Raw genomic sequence first — 16165 nt, 5'->3', positions numbered from 1 at the left:
GCTTTTTCAGTGCAATGATGTACCGAAGATCTTGTTTGTGTTGAGGAATGGCAGACGTTGTAATAGAACTATCTTTTCCATTTATTTATAAATAAAGGTTAACTAGAAAACTCAATTTTGGGTACCTTAGCATGAAGTTTAGTTTTTTTAAGCAAGGGCTGAATGTCAAGAAAGATAGTGTGTTCTTGCTTTAAAATACATTTAAATATAAGAATATTTGTGTCTGCAGTTGCAGCACAATTCAGTTTTACAATTAAGATGAGATCGACGGACGGACGGACGGACGGACGGACAGACAGATAGATAGGAGTGGTATGTACATGATAAAGTAGGTATTATATATGTACAGAGGATAAATAAATTGCAGAGTTTAGACCTGGGTTGGATTAAGGGGTTTGGGAATGCCCTTTGAGTTCAATAATGTGATGGCTGTGGGGTAAAAAGTGTTCCTAGTAGAGACGTGTGGGTATAGAGAGATCTGTCGTCCTTCCCAGATGGCAGAGGGGTGGGGCGTCTGTCCGGGGTGGGTTGGGTCTTTAGATGATATTTTATGTCTGTGGCTGCATCAGGCCCTGTGTAATTCTTCCAGTGTTTGAAGCTGGGAGCCAGTGATCTGCAGGCCCGTCTTTATGATGTGACACAGGGCTTTCCTGCTTCCCAAGGGGCAGCCACAATACCAGGTTCTGATGCAGTATGATGCAGTAGGAAAGGCAAATTTATTTATATAGCACAATTCAACACAAGGTAATTCAAAGTGCTTTACATTGACATTAAAAGCAGCAAGACATAATTAGACAGTAAATAACAAATAAGATTGAAAAAATTAAGAATAAGATAGTAATAAGAAGTAAAATAATAAAAAGCACAAGCTGTTAAAAATAAGGGCATTAGAATACAGCAGGTAAGTTTAATTTAGGCAGAGGTGTTACCTTACTTAAGTAGAAATTTTGGTTATCTATACTTCACTGGAGTAATTATTTTTCAGACGTCTTTTTACTTTTACTCCTTACATTTTCACGCAATTATCTGTACTTTTTACTCCTTACATTTTAAAAACAGCCTTGTTACTCTATTTCATTTCGGCCTTTAAAAAAAACTCTCCAGTTAAATTGCTCCATCCGGATAGAGTGAATTTGGTTGTGGTTGTTTCAGATGTTCTTGTCCAGTTTTGTTCTTACATCCGTTCCCTCAGATTCCTGCAACTAAACTTGGATGTACATTCCAATAAAGGTTAGGATAAATGATAACATGCCTCTGAAGTTTGACTTTTTGCACCATTACAATAATTATAGGCAACTAGTCATCATATCTCCTGCTCTCTGAAACACATGTTAATGCTCAATAGTACACATATATGGTTCTTTAATATATTTGCATTATACTAAGATGCATTCATTTTTTTTTTTTTTTTCCCCCATTTTTACCACCCCGTGCTCCTACCTAAGTGACAGTCCTGTGCATTGTCATCCTCTACCAACCCCGGGAGGGCCCTGCACTGAGCTCAGGTCTCCTCCTTAACCTGAGGAGTGAGCAGGCCGCATCTTTTCACCAGACAGGGTGGGGCTTCTCCGGCCGGACGTAGCGCGTGGAAGGATCACGTTATTCCGGCCGGATCCTCCCCACCCCATCTGGCGCCCCGGTTGGCATTATACCAAGATGCATTCATTTTCAATGGCTCTTGTCCTTAATGGCTTTTTTCCCCCTTACATTACTTTTACTTTTATACTTTAAGTAGTTTTGAAACCAGTACTTTTATACTTTTACTTGAGTAAAAAACTTGAGTTGATACTTCAAATTCTACAGGAGTATTTTTAAACTCTAGTATCTATACTTCTACCTGAGTAATGAATGTGAATACTGAAGACACCTCTGTATACATGTAATAATATACATTAATTAATATATTATATTAAAAGATATTATATTAATACTCGCGTCATTGCCCCAGAGCATCATGGGAGGTGACTCAACTGCGCATGCTCTATGGGCCCCATAACGCGGAAGTAAACCTGGAAGTCCGGAACTTTTTTCGGCTTATGCGCTAGGTGAGCAATTTACATTGAAATGAACGGCGGCCATTTTCCTATCTCCTATCCAGTTATTTAATACATCCATGCTCTCACCTTCCTCTGCCATCTTGCTACTGACACAAATAGGTTGGTGTGCTCCACACCTCTCTCTCCTTAAGTCCCTGATGAGCTCTTTTGTTTTGCTTCAGGTTCAGGACAAGGTTGCTGAATATGCAAGGATGTTTTTTTAAGTCAAATCCAGTTTTGCAAGCTGAATATTCTGTACAATCCTATACTAGCATGGCATCAAACAGTAGACAGCAAATGAAGGAAACCATCTGGGAGGCTACACTTGTGACTGGCATGCATTACACAGATCCTAGACTCTTCCCCAAGAGATACAGTTCAAATTGCCTTATTGAACAAGTTCTGCACGGCTGCCCAACACAACACAGTCAGAGAGCATAAAAGTGGCGTGAGACACAGACCTTAATATGGTTCTCCCCGGCAAGGTACAATAATAGAATCTGTCCATCGTGGAGACAATATTAAAAACAACAAAAGATGCTGTGTGGTTGAATTAAACTGAAGTCATGTTCATGTTCTGTGTATTTCTAAGTACTTATAAACGAGAGTGGAACCGGTATTCGTGTGTTAATGGAGCTTAGTTCAACACACCAAGTTGTGATATTTCAACACAGTAATTGACTGTCTTTGAGAACACAAACTTCCATCAAAGTAGATTTGGCTCTGATAATGATGGAGTCGTGCTCTAAATGACCATTTTTGCATGTTGTAGAGAAAAAGACACGAGAAAAAAGATGATTAAACGTCCTTGTAATTTTCAACTAATAAATCAAACATGTTTGTAGAATTAATAAGGATTGCTTCATCACTGCATTTTTTTACTGAAAAAGATCAAAGATGTGACATGCATTCAGATTTCATCTTGCCGAACAACATTGTGACGCAAACAGATTGCTGAAAAGGTGCAACAGTTCTGAAAAAAAAGGTTATGTTAAGAATTCACTAAGGCCTAATCGACCATTTATCATTATCCATGTCCAGTGCTTACTTTTTAATCATCCATTGGCATGGACATGACATAATTACAGATAAAGAAAAGAAAGAAAGAAAGAAAGAAAGAAAGAAAAGATAATCTATTACGTGCTGACCATGTTCACCTAAACATCCTGCAATGACTGAAACACTGTTTGGTTGTCAAGAAGCTTATCTCCTATAATTGTAGGTTTAGTAGTTTGATCCCTGGCTCATCAACTTGCTAAACTCTCTCTTGGCAAGACTCAATTCTGAGTTTCTCCTAATAGCAGAAACTTTGCACGACAGCTAACAAACTTAAAACCAGAGCAGCTTCAAGCTCAGCTAAAACCTACATAACTTAGCTACCGGTAAGTTTAAAGTTTGTATAATGCATACCTTCAACAGTTACATCACGTAAAGCTTTTATTGAAAAGGAACATTAAAAGAGTTCAGGTATTTTCTCTGGAACCTCCTTGAATAGGACGAAGATGTCATATCTGAATACCACTGAAAACTTCGGGTGCCTTCAAGCAGTTAGAGCCCTGAATCCAACCGTCATTCATAAACTTGACATTTCTGCACAAGTCTCAACGATCAAAGAAATAACCAATGTACCAGATGCTTACGAGGAAATATCAAAACCATTTTCTGGAGGCCAACAAGGTCCAAGGATATTGCTGTTCCATTCAGGCCCTTAGGTTGTTTGTTAGATTTTTGAAAATAAAATGAAAAAAATTGTTTATTTATTGAGTAAAAACCTTAACTCCCAGCACTTGATGTCAACCTTGAATAATAAGAATAAAAACTAACAAGCAACAACATCAAATGTAGTTGAGTTGCTAGAAAGGGGAGATCAAATCAATGACAATCCCGTGGAGAAATGAATATGTAGTAGATATAGTGAATAGGGCTAGAAAACAGATATGAAATTGTTTAAAATAAATAACATTGCCAGAAGTGCGTGCACATGGATGTGGTTTTTGGACAATTAAGCTGGAGGAAGGTAACTGCATCAGGCACCCAACATAATTCGCTTTACATCAAACACTGAAAGACGTTTTATGTAATGGACTGGCGAGCTGTCCGTGATGTATCCTGGCTCTTGTCAAGCACATGTCGAGAAAAAAGTCAAAATGTTGAGAAAAAAGTTGAAATGTCGAGAAAAAAGTCAAAATGTTGAGAAAAAAGTCGAAATGTCGAGATTAATGTTGAAGTACAATCTTGAGAAAAAAGTTGAAATGTTGATAAAAAGGTCGAAATGTCGAGATTAATGTTGAAGTACAATCTTGAGAAAAAAGTTGAAATGTTGAGAAAAAAGTCGAAAAACCTGGTGGCTGACGAGAGAATTAAAAAAGGTATGTAGACGGGCTGTTTTACTCGCAGCCGCTCGCGGCTCCAGCTGATTTCTGATCAGTGACGACACGAACAAAGGGGTTGCACAATCGAGTACGTCACAGCAGCTTCACCCCAACCTGCCCACTTCTCCCCTGGCTGTAGAAAAACAAACGGGGACAAAACGGGTGGAGCCGGGACGAGCCGGGACGAGCCATCCAGAAGCGAGTTGGGCTGAGTAGGTACTACTGGAAAAGCGCCATAAGAGTCTCTAGAGGGTGAAATATTGCATATTGCCTCAGCCTGAAATAAAACAGTCAATTCATGATACTTTGTCATCTCCTAATTTTGATACCTAATAATACAATGTCAGTGATGTGTACATGAGACAACAATATTGACGAATTTATGGATTTCACGCTGTGATCGGTGATCAGCAATATTGGGATGGGCAGATAATGCTTTTGGTGATCGGTGATCGACCCCTCAAAATCCTGATCGGTGCCTCTCTACTATGAACTGACAATGGCCACGGTAACATGATGTTTTTTAATTCTGAATTAATTTTTCAGAATTGAACTATTTTCCTTCGAGTTTAGATGGAAATAGTAATTCCAAATTGAGGTTTACCTGGAAAACACGTTTGATTTGCTTTATCCAATTCCTCTACAGGTCTGGGGGTTGGGAAGGTTCTGATTGGATGGTTGGGCGCCGGAAGTTACGTCTACCGGAAGAAAAACAAATTTAGCCGCTACAACTTTGAAAAAATCACAATTTTTATGTTTCCTGCCATCTGTTCTTTTAATTATTTCCAGATCCTCTAAGCTATTTATTAAGTAAATGGTCTCTGCTCTTGACCAGCGTTTACTGCGTGCTGCCATCTTGAAACTTTGTTTAGAAAACAAGCCCAGCGCGGAATATAAGCGTCATCGCGACAGATGGGCGAGGGAACGAGTAGCGCAGAAAGCCCGGAATTAATTTAAAGCAAAATGAGTGTATACATGATTGCGGAATTATTCTATTCAGATTTAAAATAATACGGAATAAACCAGCCACTTACTTCGCAATTAAGTCTGATTCGGAATGGCCATTTTCATTCGGAATTAGATGTTTACATGGTCATTTTTACACATTTGAAATTGGATTTAATTTTAATTATGAATTAAAGAGGAATTAAACCAGCCATGTACTGAATGAAACCTTGTGACGACAGGAATTCGTACCAATACAGTACAATCCAAACGCTGGATGTTGAGAGTCCATGTACTAATGTTTTCCACCATGTCTTCCGTCCTCGTCATAAGCATTTGTGGAATATCTACACTGTCAAGTAGTGAGATATAAGGCGTGGATGTGGTGACAGAAACAGCAGGATGGCATCACATAAACATATTGAAATGTTGGCCACTGACATCTTTCACATCAGAAAACTTAAGCTATGTCTCTCTGGGGGAACTGAGTGAGGAAGTATTGTACAATCTTTGAGGGGTTTTTTTTTGTAAAGAGGCAAAATGCACCAACCTAGCTGTCTATCATAAGATCGTATTGGGGATAAGCCTCAGCACTATGCAATCCTGAACAAGATTAAGGGCCTAGAGAGGAAGAAGGGATGGATGGTAGTGCATGCATACACCCACACATGTCTGCTGCCAGCAGCTGAGAGAAGAGAAAGGGAGGAGAGCAAAGCAGCAGGAGGACTATGCTTACTTGAGACCTTATTCCCCCCCTTTCTCCACATTGCACTACAAACACATGGGACACAAATTGATAGATTATCCCAACAACATAAAATAATGATGAATGCTGCATGTTTACATGAATTATTTCTGCTAGGACTGACTTATGAAATCAAAACTATGTTTGAATACAACAAGCCGACATGTCTGTAAACAGCATGTGCAGTTACTCATGTCTGGAAGAATCTTTCAACGAGGTTTCAGATCATAAAATGTTTTACGGAAGAGTATAAGGGCCAGGCAGGAGAAAAATAAAAATAATATCTTAGAGGAGGAAGATTTTTTTTTTCATTATGCATTTCGAGAAAAAAGTCGAAATGTCGAGAAAAAAGTCGAAATTTTGTGAATAAAGTCGAAATTTCGAGATTAAAGGGAAAGTTCGGTTTTTTACAACCTGGACCTTATTTCTGGCATTTTTTATGGTTGTATACTCACCCTGAGGTGTTTGGTGTCATTTGGAGTCCTTCGGAAGATATTAGGAGTTTTGTGCGAGCCGCTTCTCCATATAACGGTAGTGAACGGGGCACCGCGGGACACAGACGATGCAGCGTCTAAATAACACATGATTGCCGCGAAACTCTTCATTTCTTTTATGAATCACTAGATCTGCTTCCAGGACCTGTTGTCTACATCCGGGGTTGTCTGTGTATTAAATAAATCCGTTTGTAAACAAGACCTCTGAACTCATGACGTCATCTCTGTGCGCGCACTCTGTCCTCCGTTCAGTGAGCTCTTCAGCCGTATACTCTGGCTCAAAACGGTAAGGACGTCCATCATATTCAAGGTCGTCGTCCACAACCTCAGAATTTGACAAATATTCAGACATGTTTCAAATAACTAACACTAAACTAACAGTAGGAACTCCAGCTGTACACAGAGCTGTGTCTGCGATGTGCGCACAGAGATGACGTCATGAGTTCAGAGGTCTTGTTTACAAACGGATTTATTTAATACACAGACAACCCCGGATGTAGACAACAGGTCCTGGAAGCAGATCTAGTGATTCATAAAAGAAATGAAGAGTTTCGCGGCAATCATGTGTTATTTAGACGCTTCATCGTCTGTGTCCCGCGGTGCCCCCTTTGCTACCGTTATATGGAGAAGCGGCTCGCACAAAACTCCTAATATCTTCTGAAGGACTCCAAATGACACCAAACACCTCTGGGTGAGTATACAACCATAAAAAATGCCAGAAATAAGGTCCAGGTTGTAAAAAACCGAACTTTCCCTTTAATGTTGAAATACAATTTCAGGAATAAAGTGGACATTTCGAGAATAAAGTCGAAATTTCGTGAATAAAGTCGAAATTTCGAGATTAATATTGAAATACAATTTCAAGAATAAATTCGAAATTTCCTGACTAAAGTCGAAATTTCGTGAATAAAGTCGAAATTTCGAGATTAATATTGAAATACAATTTCAAGAATAAATTCGAAATTTCCTGACTAAAGTCGAAATTTTGTGACTAAAGTCGAAATTTCGAGATTAATATTGAAATACAATTTCAAGAATAAAGTCGAAATTTCGTGAATAAAGTCAAAATTTCGTGAATAAAGTTGAAATTTCGAGATGAATATTGAAATACAATTTCAAGAATAAAGTCAAAATTTCGAGTATAAAGTCGAAATTTTGTGAATAAAGTCAAAATAGTACTTCACCATTTTTCTTGACATTTCAACTTTTTTCTCGAAATTGTACTTCAACATTATTCTCGACATATCGACTTTTTTCTCAACATTTCGACTTTTTTACGAAAATATATTTCAACATTAATCTCGACATTTCAACTTTTTTCTCGAAGTGCATAATGAAAAGAAAAATCTTCCTCCTCTAAAATATTATTTTTATTTTTCTCCTGCCTGACCCTAATACTCTTCCGTAATGTTTACATTGCTTTGTAAGGCATTTTTTTTTCTTTAGTATACAAACTGGACATGAAGTCCATTCTGGCACATGTTAAAGTCCCTTCTTCCCCATTCAGGTTTGGTGTTTGTTGGTCATACTGTGATGGGCCAAGACTCTAATACTCCTTCTGAAAGGATTTAAAGTAACTTTCCATTGTGTGCTTTACCTCCATATCGATCTCATCTTTTATTCTTGTTAGTTGCCAGTGTTCCTACACATTTTCACACTGGCTTGGGTTCAGAATGGTCCCTTTAGGACAGCTGAGTCTGTGCCAAGATTTTATCTGTCAAAGACTGTGAGCAGACTACTCTTTTTTGCGCTTAAGAACAAAAATAAATAGTGCCAAGTAATGAGAATGAGAGTCCGGGAGAGGCAGGAAGGAGGAGACATGCTGGACAAATACTAGAGAATCACTGTCGTGATTCATTTTGATTCAGTGTGAACATTTTGAACTGACAGATGCCCGTGTTTATCACATACACACAGAGCAGTGTTCAGGCTGACTGTACACACAGAGACAAGTTGCAATGTCAAATGGGCCTCAGGCAAACACAACCAGACATGACTTATGCAGTAATGTGACTGCACATTAAAATTATTTGATGGGGAGTGCCTTCAACCCAACTATGCAATATGCTATTATTGTTTGTGTTGTAATTCACCAACTTCAAAAGGTCTTTGAAGTGTTATTTCTCCTTGGTGGCTTTCTTACATTTTACTGAATGCAGACATAATCTCAAGTGAAGTCACCCTCAAGCATAAGCTTCCTTCCCTCTTTCATTACCTCTGACATTCAGACGCTCATTCGCGGCTCTTCAGATTGTTATGTGTCTAAGAGTAAAATTACTTATCGAGCAGGTAAGGTTCAAGGCATTGAATGAAATAATATTGACTGAGTGTATTTTTTTGTACTGATTGAGTCCTCGGAATGGCCAGGTTTTGAAAGACAATTCCCAAATATTGACTTTTTATCTTTAGATAAGGAAAAGCTCATTAAATTTTTAAACCATGGTGCCTTAGTTAAATAGTGAGTTTTCATCATTGCCCTTGAGAAATTTGTATTTGTACATTATTGATATAATAAACATTTTGGATGAGAGTACTCAAAAATGGAAGCCCAAGACCAGTTTACAGGCCCAGACAATATTTTTTTCAGTTTATTTTATTTTTTATTTTTTCAGTTTATTTTTAATTGTTAGAGAGGGACAACGTACATTAAGACAATTTTATAAAATAAAATGTAAATGTACCCAATAGGCTAGTACCTAGTAAAAAAAGATTAAAACACAAGTACAAACACATCAGCAATAACATATAACATATATAATTCAACCCTTACAATATACACAGTTCATCCCCACATCGATAGTATACACATCAATGTTCACATCTTTGATTATCGATCAACCAATTCCTAAGATTATATTTGAAGACATTGTATGAAATGGACTCTCTAATGTTCTGTGGGATGTTATTCCACTCAGGTGCTGTTTTATAAGAGAAAACCGATTGCCCAAATGCTCTTTCTAAACGGGATTTTGCAGTCTCCTCTGGCTGTCCCTCTGGTAACTCTGGCTTCCCCTCCAGTAGCACCAGTTACAGAGGAGCGGAAATGGACTTGATTGCAGAGTGGGGGTGGTGCCAAGTTATTTCGAATTTTATACATTAGGCAGCAGTTTTTAAAAAGAACAAGGTTTTCCCAACTTAATAGTCTATATTTTTGTAAAATTGCACAATGATGAGAAAATCTTGTTTTTTTATCTAGAATTTTGAGTGCTTGTTTGTATAGAGAAATAAGCGGTGTTGTTGTGGTGATGTTAGCAATAGACCAGGTGGGTAGACAGTAGTTTATGTAGGATAGTTTGAGAGAAAACATGTACATTTTCACTTTTATAGAGTATACCACCACACCATCATTAATGTTGGGGAGTGATTGGAGTAGATAGGAACCAAACAATGTACAAGACTTTGGCAAAAGGACTGGTTCCTGAATCCCATGCGCCTGTTAATGTGAGGTAATCAAAGAAGGTAAGAATGTAGTTTTGATTGGTGAATCAGTAATAAGAAAATGGGTAGATATGAGCCGAAAGACCTTTTACTAACTCACTTTATTTAATTGACAACCAATGTCATACTGACATTGTACAGTGTTCTTATGATGAGTAATCATCTTAGATGTGACTGTAGATGTGAAACAATGATATAACAATATGTTATTGTAGTTGTATTCCCGCGCACAGAAATAACCAGTTTCCATGGTGCTAAAAATGCTTTCTTCTGGAGCTTTTTTCTAATGTTGGCTCCCTATGATGTCGTACAGGGTGGTTTTTGCTTATATGGTCATATTCTTTAGGCAGGTGTGTCCACAAGAGTCCGAAGACAGTTGTTTTTGGCTGTGAAGGAAGATGGCTGACCATTGCTCCATTAATGTAATTTGTTTTTCTAGGTCAGCAACAGAGGTTTATGGTTTTGTTTGAGGAAAAAAGATCTTTGAAATACTTATTGAACTCTGAATAGCCAACCAATCTATCTTCTACCTAATGGATAGTGGAATATTCAGGCCGAGTGAGACCCTGAAATTAGCCGTATAGAGCAGTGGACGGACTGTTTCTGTGCCGAACTACGAAATTGAATCCTGGCGGCGCCACTGTCCTAATGATTTATAAAGGGACAGCAGTGGATGCTAATAATCTCCAAAATTATTGATATACGTTTTATCACACAATAGCTTAAAGTGAACAGCTGCTGACAAAAACACAGCTCTTCACAGCAAACGCTCTCTTTTTCTGTTGGCATCAAGACGCAGTTGCTGCACAGACACCATCGATTTTGTCCAATTCTCGCCTCATCCCGTCTTTTTTGGTCTTCCTTTGGCTCGTTTTGAGATATGTTTTCAGTGTTGTCCTCCTCCTTGACCTTGCACTCGGGTTCAAATTGAAATGGCTGAACAGATGACATGTTTATCCTCTGGATTATCTCGTTGAACAGTCACAACAGTGTACGGGGGCCAGCAGGTGCAACCGTGTGACGTCACTACCCAGAGTGCATTGCGGTGTAAACAACAATGGCGACCTATGAGTTAAATTATATTTTCAAATTTTATAAAAACGAATACATCAAAAAGGTTTTTTATATCACATTGTTATAATTGATACCAACATTTATCTTTTAAGACTTACATGTCTTAATAGCCAGGGTTCCCTTTAACAATGCTAAGGTAATTGAATTATATTGGCAACTTACATGTGAGTCCATTTTAGCAACGCTATCATGGCTACAGTGAACATACTTGTGAGATTCACTCTTTTGAGGTATTAAATGCTGGCAAGCAATTCACTTAATGCATATTATACAAAAAAGCAGTTAATATATCAGGTTATGATGACAAGACAGTCTTCAGTGTTGGCATCTTTGGAGTAAAAAGTGGCATCATGAGCTTTTGTATTTCTTTCACTGTTAGTCACAATTGGATTTTCACTGCCTTTTCATATTTTCATCCATTAATATTGACATATGCAGAAAAACATAAACTGCATAAAAAGGACAGGTTAAAAAAAGAATAATCTGTTCCATACCATGTATTAAAATTGGGCAAATGAACGGCACATTGCATCTCATTCTTATTTTTTACTTTATTTTACAAAAAGAAATTACAAGCCATGCTCTGCTAATGAAATTGATTTAATTATTCATCAACAAATGTGACCACCTCCATAAAAGCAGAAGAATTAACAGTTTTCGTAGTTGACCATGAACTCGTATTTCCCATAAGAGTCAACTGAAAAAAAAAAAAGAAAAAGAAGAAAACTCCATAAATACTTTACGACACTTATAATGTGTCGCTAAGTATTTATGGAGTCAAATGTGACACCATCTGCCTAACAACTCAAACCTGGCAAAATCTGGGCCAAGCAGCAGGACAATTATCCCAAAACAAGGCACTGAACTATGTGGAAAAAAAATATTTAGATATAAAATAAAATCTGCTGTCATTAAATATGCTGCATTTCTTTGCGAAGGCCTGGAAATGAGTGTAACGAGCTTGCAGTGAAGCAGTAGAGTAATTCTCGTTTAAAATCCTTACTTAACTTTAACATTCTGTACTCCGGCTGGTCTTCCGCCAGTGAAGGACCACAGTTGGAAAGCCCAGTGAAAATACATTTAAACGGGAGCCACTGCACGGCACAAAGGGGACTGATGGATGGGCTGTGAGATAGCGCCTGTAAAGAGGCAGATAGTCCCTGGTAAATGAAAAGAGAAAGAGCATAATACCAAAGTGAATAAAGATGGCAACACAGAATATGTGGGTCATCCAGCCTGCAGTGAGCTGTCCCTCAGGCTTACACCCTGATAGAAGACTTTGAAGAACTTTATAGATGGATGTCGCAATGAAGACGGCAGACTTGGCTCACACAGAATATTGAGGGATCTATTTCAGATAGTTCAGAAGGAATTAAGATGGAAGCAGGGAGGTCCTGGCCCGGCTTATCTTTTCAAAGAGTGTCGATCCTAAGTTATTGGCCTCGTCTGCCCAGCAGCCCACATAAAGTGATTCAAAAGGCAAACGCTCATTTTGAATGAAGCCATGGGTTACACAGGCTTTGATTCCAAATAATGGAAATAGGATGCTGTTAAAGGACCAAAGAACCAATGAAGACCCAATGCCATTCATCAGTAGATGTTGTCATTTGTGTTAATTAAATCAAATTAAATAGAGTGGGCAAGTGATAACCCATTACAGCACGCTACGATTTGATATTCATAATTTACTCTGATTTATTTCACGTTATTTCTTTCACTATTACCAGCTCATCATTCTTTGTATTTTACATATTAAAAGTAAAATTTCAGAATGATGACACTATTTATTATTCTACATCATGCTAATGTCATACATAATATGAACTCTTTTCCACCGTCAAACAAGAACTCAAATTTGCATAGTTTTAATCTGATGCATCATAACTCATTTTCTCTTTTTTTCTCATTTCATAATATATTTGTTCTTTGTATTGCACCAATCACCACAACTAATTCCTTGTGCGTGTTAAACAACTTGGCAATAAACTTATTTCTGATTCTGATTCTGATCATCAAGTAAATAGATCTGATTATTTTTTAGAATATATTTAAATAACTACAATCCCATTATTTTTGGTCAACCAAAGCACCAGATTCAATAAAGTTGGTAATGAAAATGTGTGCAGGTTTCCTATTGCCTTAGTTGCTAATGAGGATTTGGATGTAAGTGCTGGTTCTCAGGTCCCGTGCCCTGCATGTACAGTATAAGACGCTTCCCTGTTCCGCAAAACCTGACTCAAATGAATGGATCAATAAGATACTTGGGGCCAAATCCACAAAAGGATTGCGCGGCTTTTGCGGCCGCTAAACCGGTGCAAATGAGACAAAAAGAGAGCGTCTAATTCACAAAGCACCCGCAAAGGGCGAATTGCTCCACAAACTGCGCTGCCAAACAAATAGTGGCAGTCTGCGCCGGTGCCATTTGCATGCATGTAAATTAGGTAATATTCATACATTCGGCGCAAAATTGCCCCCTTTCTATGCAAATAAGCCTCATTGCAAAAACCGTCTAATTCACAAAGGCCAGGGCTATTTGCCACACGCAAAAATAGTGGAGCAAATACCGTCTTTTGGAAGCGTGTATTAAACTGCGCGCAAACTCCTCACTCCCCGTCTGTCTCTGTTTCTCTCTCTCTTCAATATCATTCAAGCCTGTGTGATACTGAATGATATTAAGGGTGAAATCTACATTCAGACATGACTGTAAACAATCAGATCAAGTGGGGTTGTGGACTTATCGGATTTAAAAATAAAAATAACAGGACGGAGCTCAGGATTCATCCATACAGTAGGGGCTGCTTTATTACAAACAATTCCACCATATAAACATATAAATCTAGAATGTGTGTGTTTAACAGCTGACCTGTAGGTGTGTGTAGCAAAACACAGAACATGAATTACCGTCAGATCCTGATCTGATCCCGATCCGGTGTTAATGAAGTTACTGGTGCTGTGCCTTGTGCGTAAATGCGCACAGCCTCTTAACATTTGACATTTCATTAGCTTATGTCATACAGACACTGAGGTCTTTTGATGTGTGTGTGGAGATGATGGCTATGTTCTACCACACGATGGTGGCCAGGGCACTCTTTTTTGCTGCTTTGTGTTGGGGGGGCAGCCTTGCAATCAAAAACACCAGGCGACTGGACAAACTGGTCAAAAAAGCGGGCTCAGTGTTGGGCAGGAGTCTGGACCCGCTAAGATCTGTGGTGGAGAGGGGCACACTGAACAAACTGAATGCTATAATGGAGAGACACCCTCTCCACAGCCTCCCGGAGCCACAGAGGAGCAGGAGCAGCTGCAGCGGTCGGCTCCGCAGCCTCCGCTCACTGCGCACGGAGCGGTTCAGGAGATCCTTGCGTCCCCGCAGCAATAAGACTGTTTAACTCGTCCTGAACTCAGTCTCACACACACACCTCTGCCACAACTGGACTATATTTTAGTTTGCACTTTACATGATATTTGTTTAAAAACCTTATATGTTTATTTTAATATTATGAATGTGCTTTTATTGTCTGAATGGAAGTGTGGTTGATTTTTATGTTTATGTTTTGATGAGCTGCTGGACGGTTGAATTTCCCTTTGGGGATGAATAAGGTTCTATCTATCCATCTATCCATCCATCTATCTATCTATCTATCTATCTATCTATCTATCTATCTATCTATCCATCTATCCATCTATCCATCCATCCATCCATCTATCTATCTATCTATCTATCTATCTATCTATCTATCTATCTATCTATCTATCTATCTATCTATCTATCTATCTATCTATCTATCTATCTATCTATCTATCTATCTATCTATCTATCTATCTATCTATCTATCTATCTATCTATCTATCTATCTATCTATCCATCCATCTATCCATCTATCTGCATGCGAAATACTAGAAGTACAAATACGTGAAAGTTGAGGCTGTTGTGCTCTCTGCAGTTTTCATTATGGACCAATGTGTGTGCTGAAATATGGAGAACACTGGAAACAGCTCCGCTCACTCAGACAAGTGCAAATTGCACTCAGCCGCAAAACTTTATGGGCGTGTTTGCTCCGGTATATCATTAGAGCAAAATCTTTTGTGAATAGGACCTTAAAGCGGGGCAAATTGCGGGCACTAATGCAGCGCAATTCACAGCGCTATTTGCGGGCGCAATCTGTTTTTTGTGGATTTACCCCTTGGTGATTTGGCTGCTGAGATGATCCATTCATAATCAGTCAGGCGCATTGGAGCAGGGACTAAGACCTGAGGACCAGGACTGAGAAACATTTATACCCACCGATGAGCCACCACACTACAGGGCTCCAGACTAACTTTTTTCACTAGGAGCACAGTAGCCCCTAGCTGAAAATTTTTAGGGGCACAATCAGAAATTTTAGGAGCGCACATCGTTTATCGACACGCTAACCAAATGTTTACATTTCTACTACATTTCAGTGTATTAGTAATACGTATTTCATAATAGATTCATGAATTACCACAATGTGCTGTTTCAAATGCAGTGTTACATTTTATTGTGCACTTTTAAAGATGCCGCAACATAAAGTAAACTGACAGCACCATTGCTGTCCTTATATATATAAAAAAAAACATACATTCACATGATAAAAAAAATGCTTGGTAACAAAGTGCTTAGTAACCTTTCAGCCATGAATTTAACTTTATATTGCGGGTACTGGGCTGGCCAATAACATTTCCCTACTTGTGTCTTTACTAAAACCCTGAACTTACACCAGTTGACCAAATTCACTGCCTTGACTCAAATAACTAAGGATCTTACCAAGAAATATTCTTATTTCTAACCTAAAAATGCCATTACACCTGATAACACACATCACTTAAAAGGTTAGGTGTTTTTCCCACGTGTTAAAATTTAACTTTCATTTGTGTCAAGCAAATTTTAAGTTCTAGTTACGTTTTAAGTTAGAGTTTTGGCAGTGTTCAAAATAAAATTATGAGACCTGCTGTATTGGAGAACATTTTCTTTTTTTTTTTTTTCTTTACCGGGTGAAGGCTGATTTATGGTTCCGCGTTACAACAACGCAGAGCCTACGCCGT

This window comes from Cololabis saira, chromosome 5, assembly GCF_033807715.1.
Source record: "Cololabis saira isolate AMF1-May2022 chromosome 5, fColSai1.1, whole genome shotgun sequence".
Lineage (NCBI taxonomy): Eukaryota > Metazoa > Chordata > Actinopteri > Beloniformes > Belonidae > Cololabis > Cololabis saira.
The sequence above is the reverse complement of the archived record's forward strand: the minus strand, read 5'-3'. Positions refer to the sequence as shown.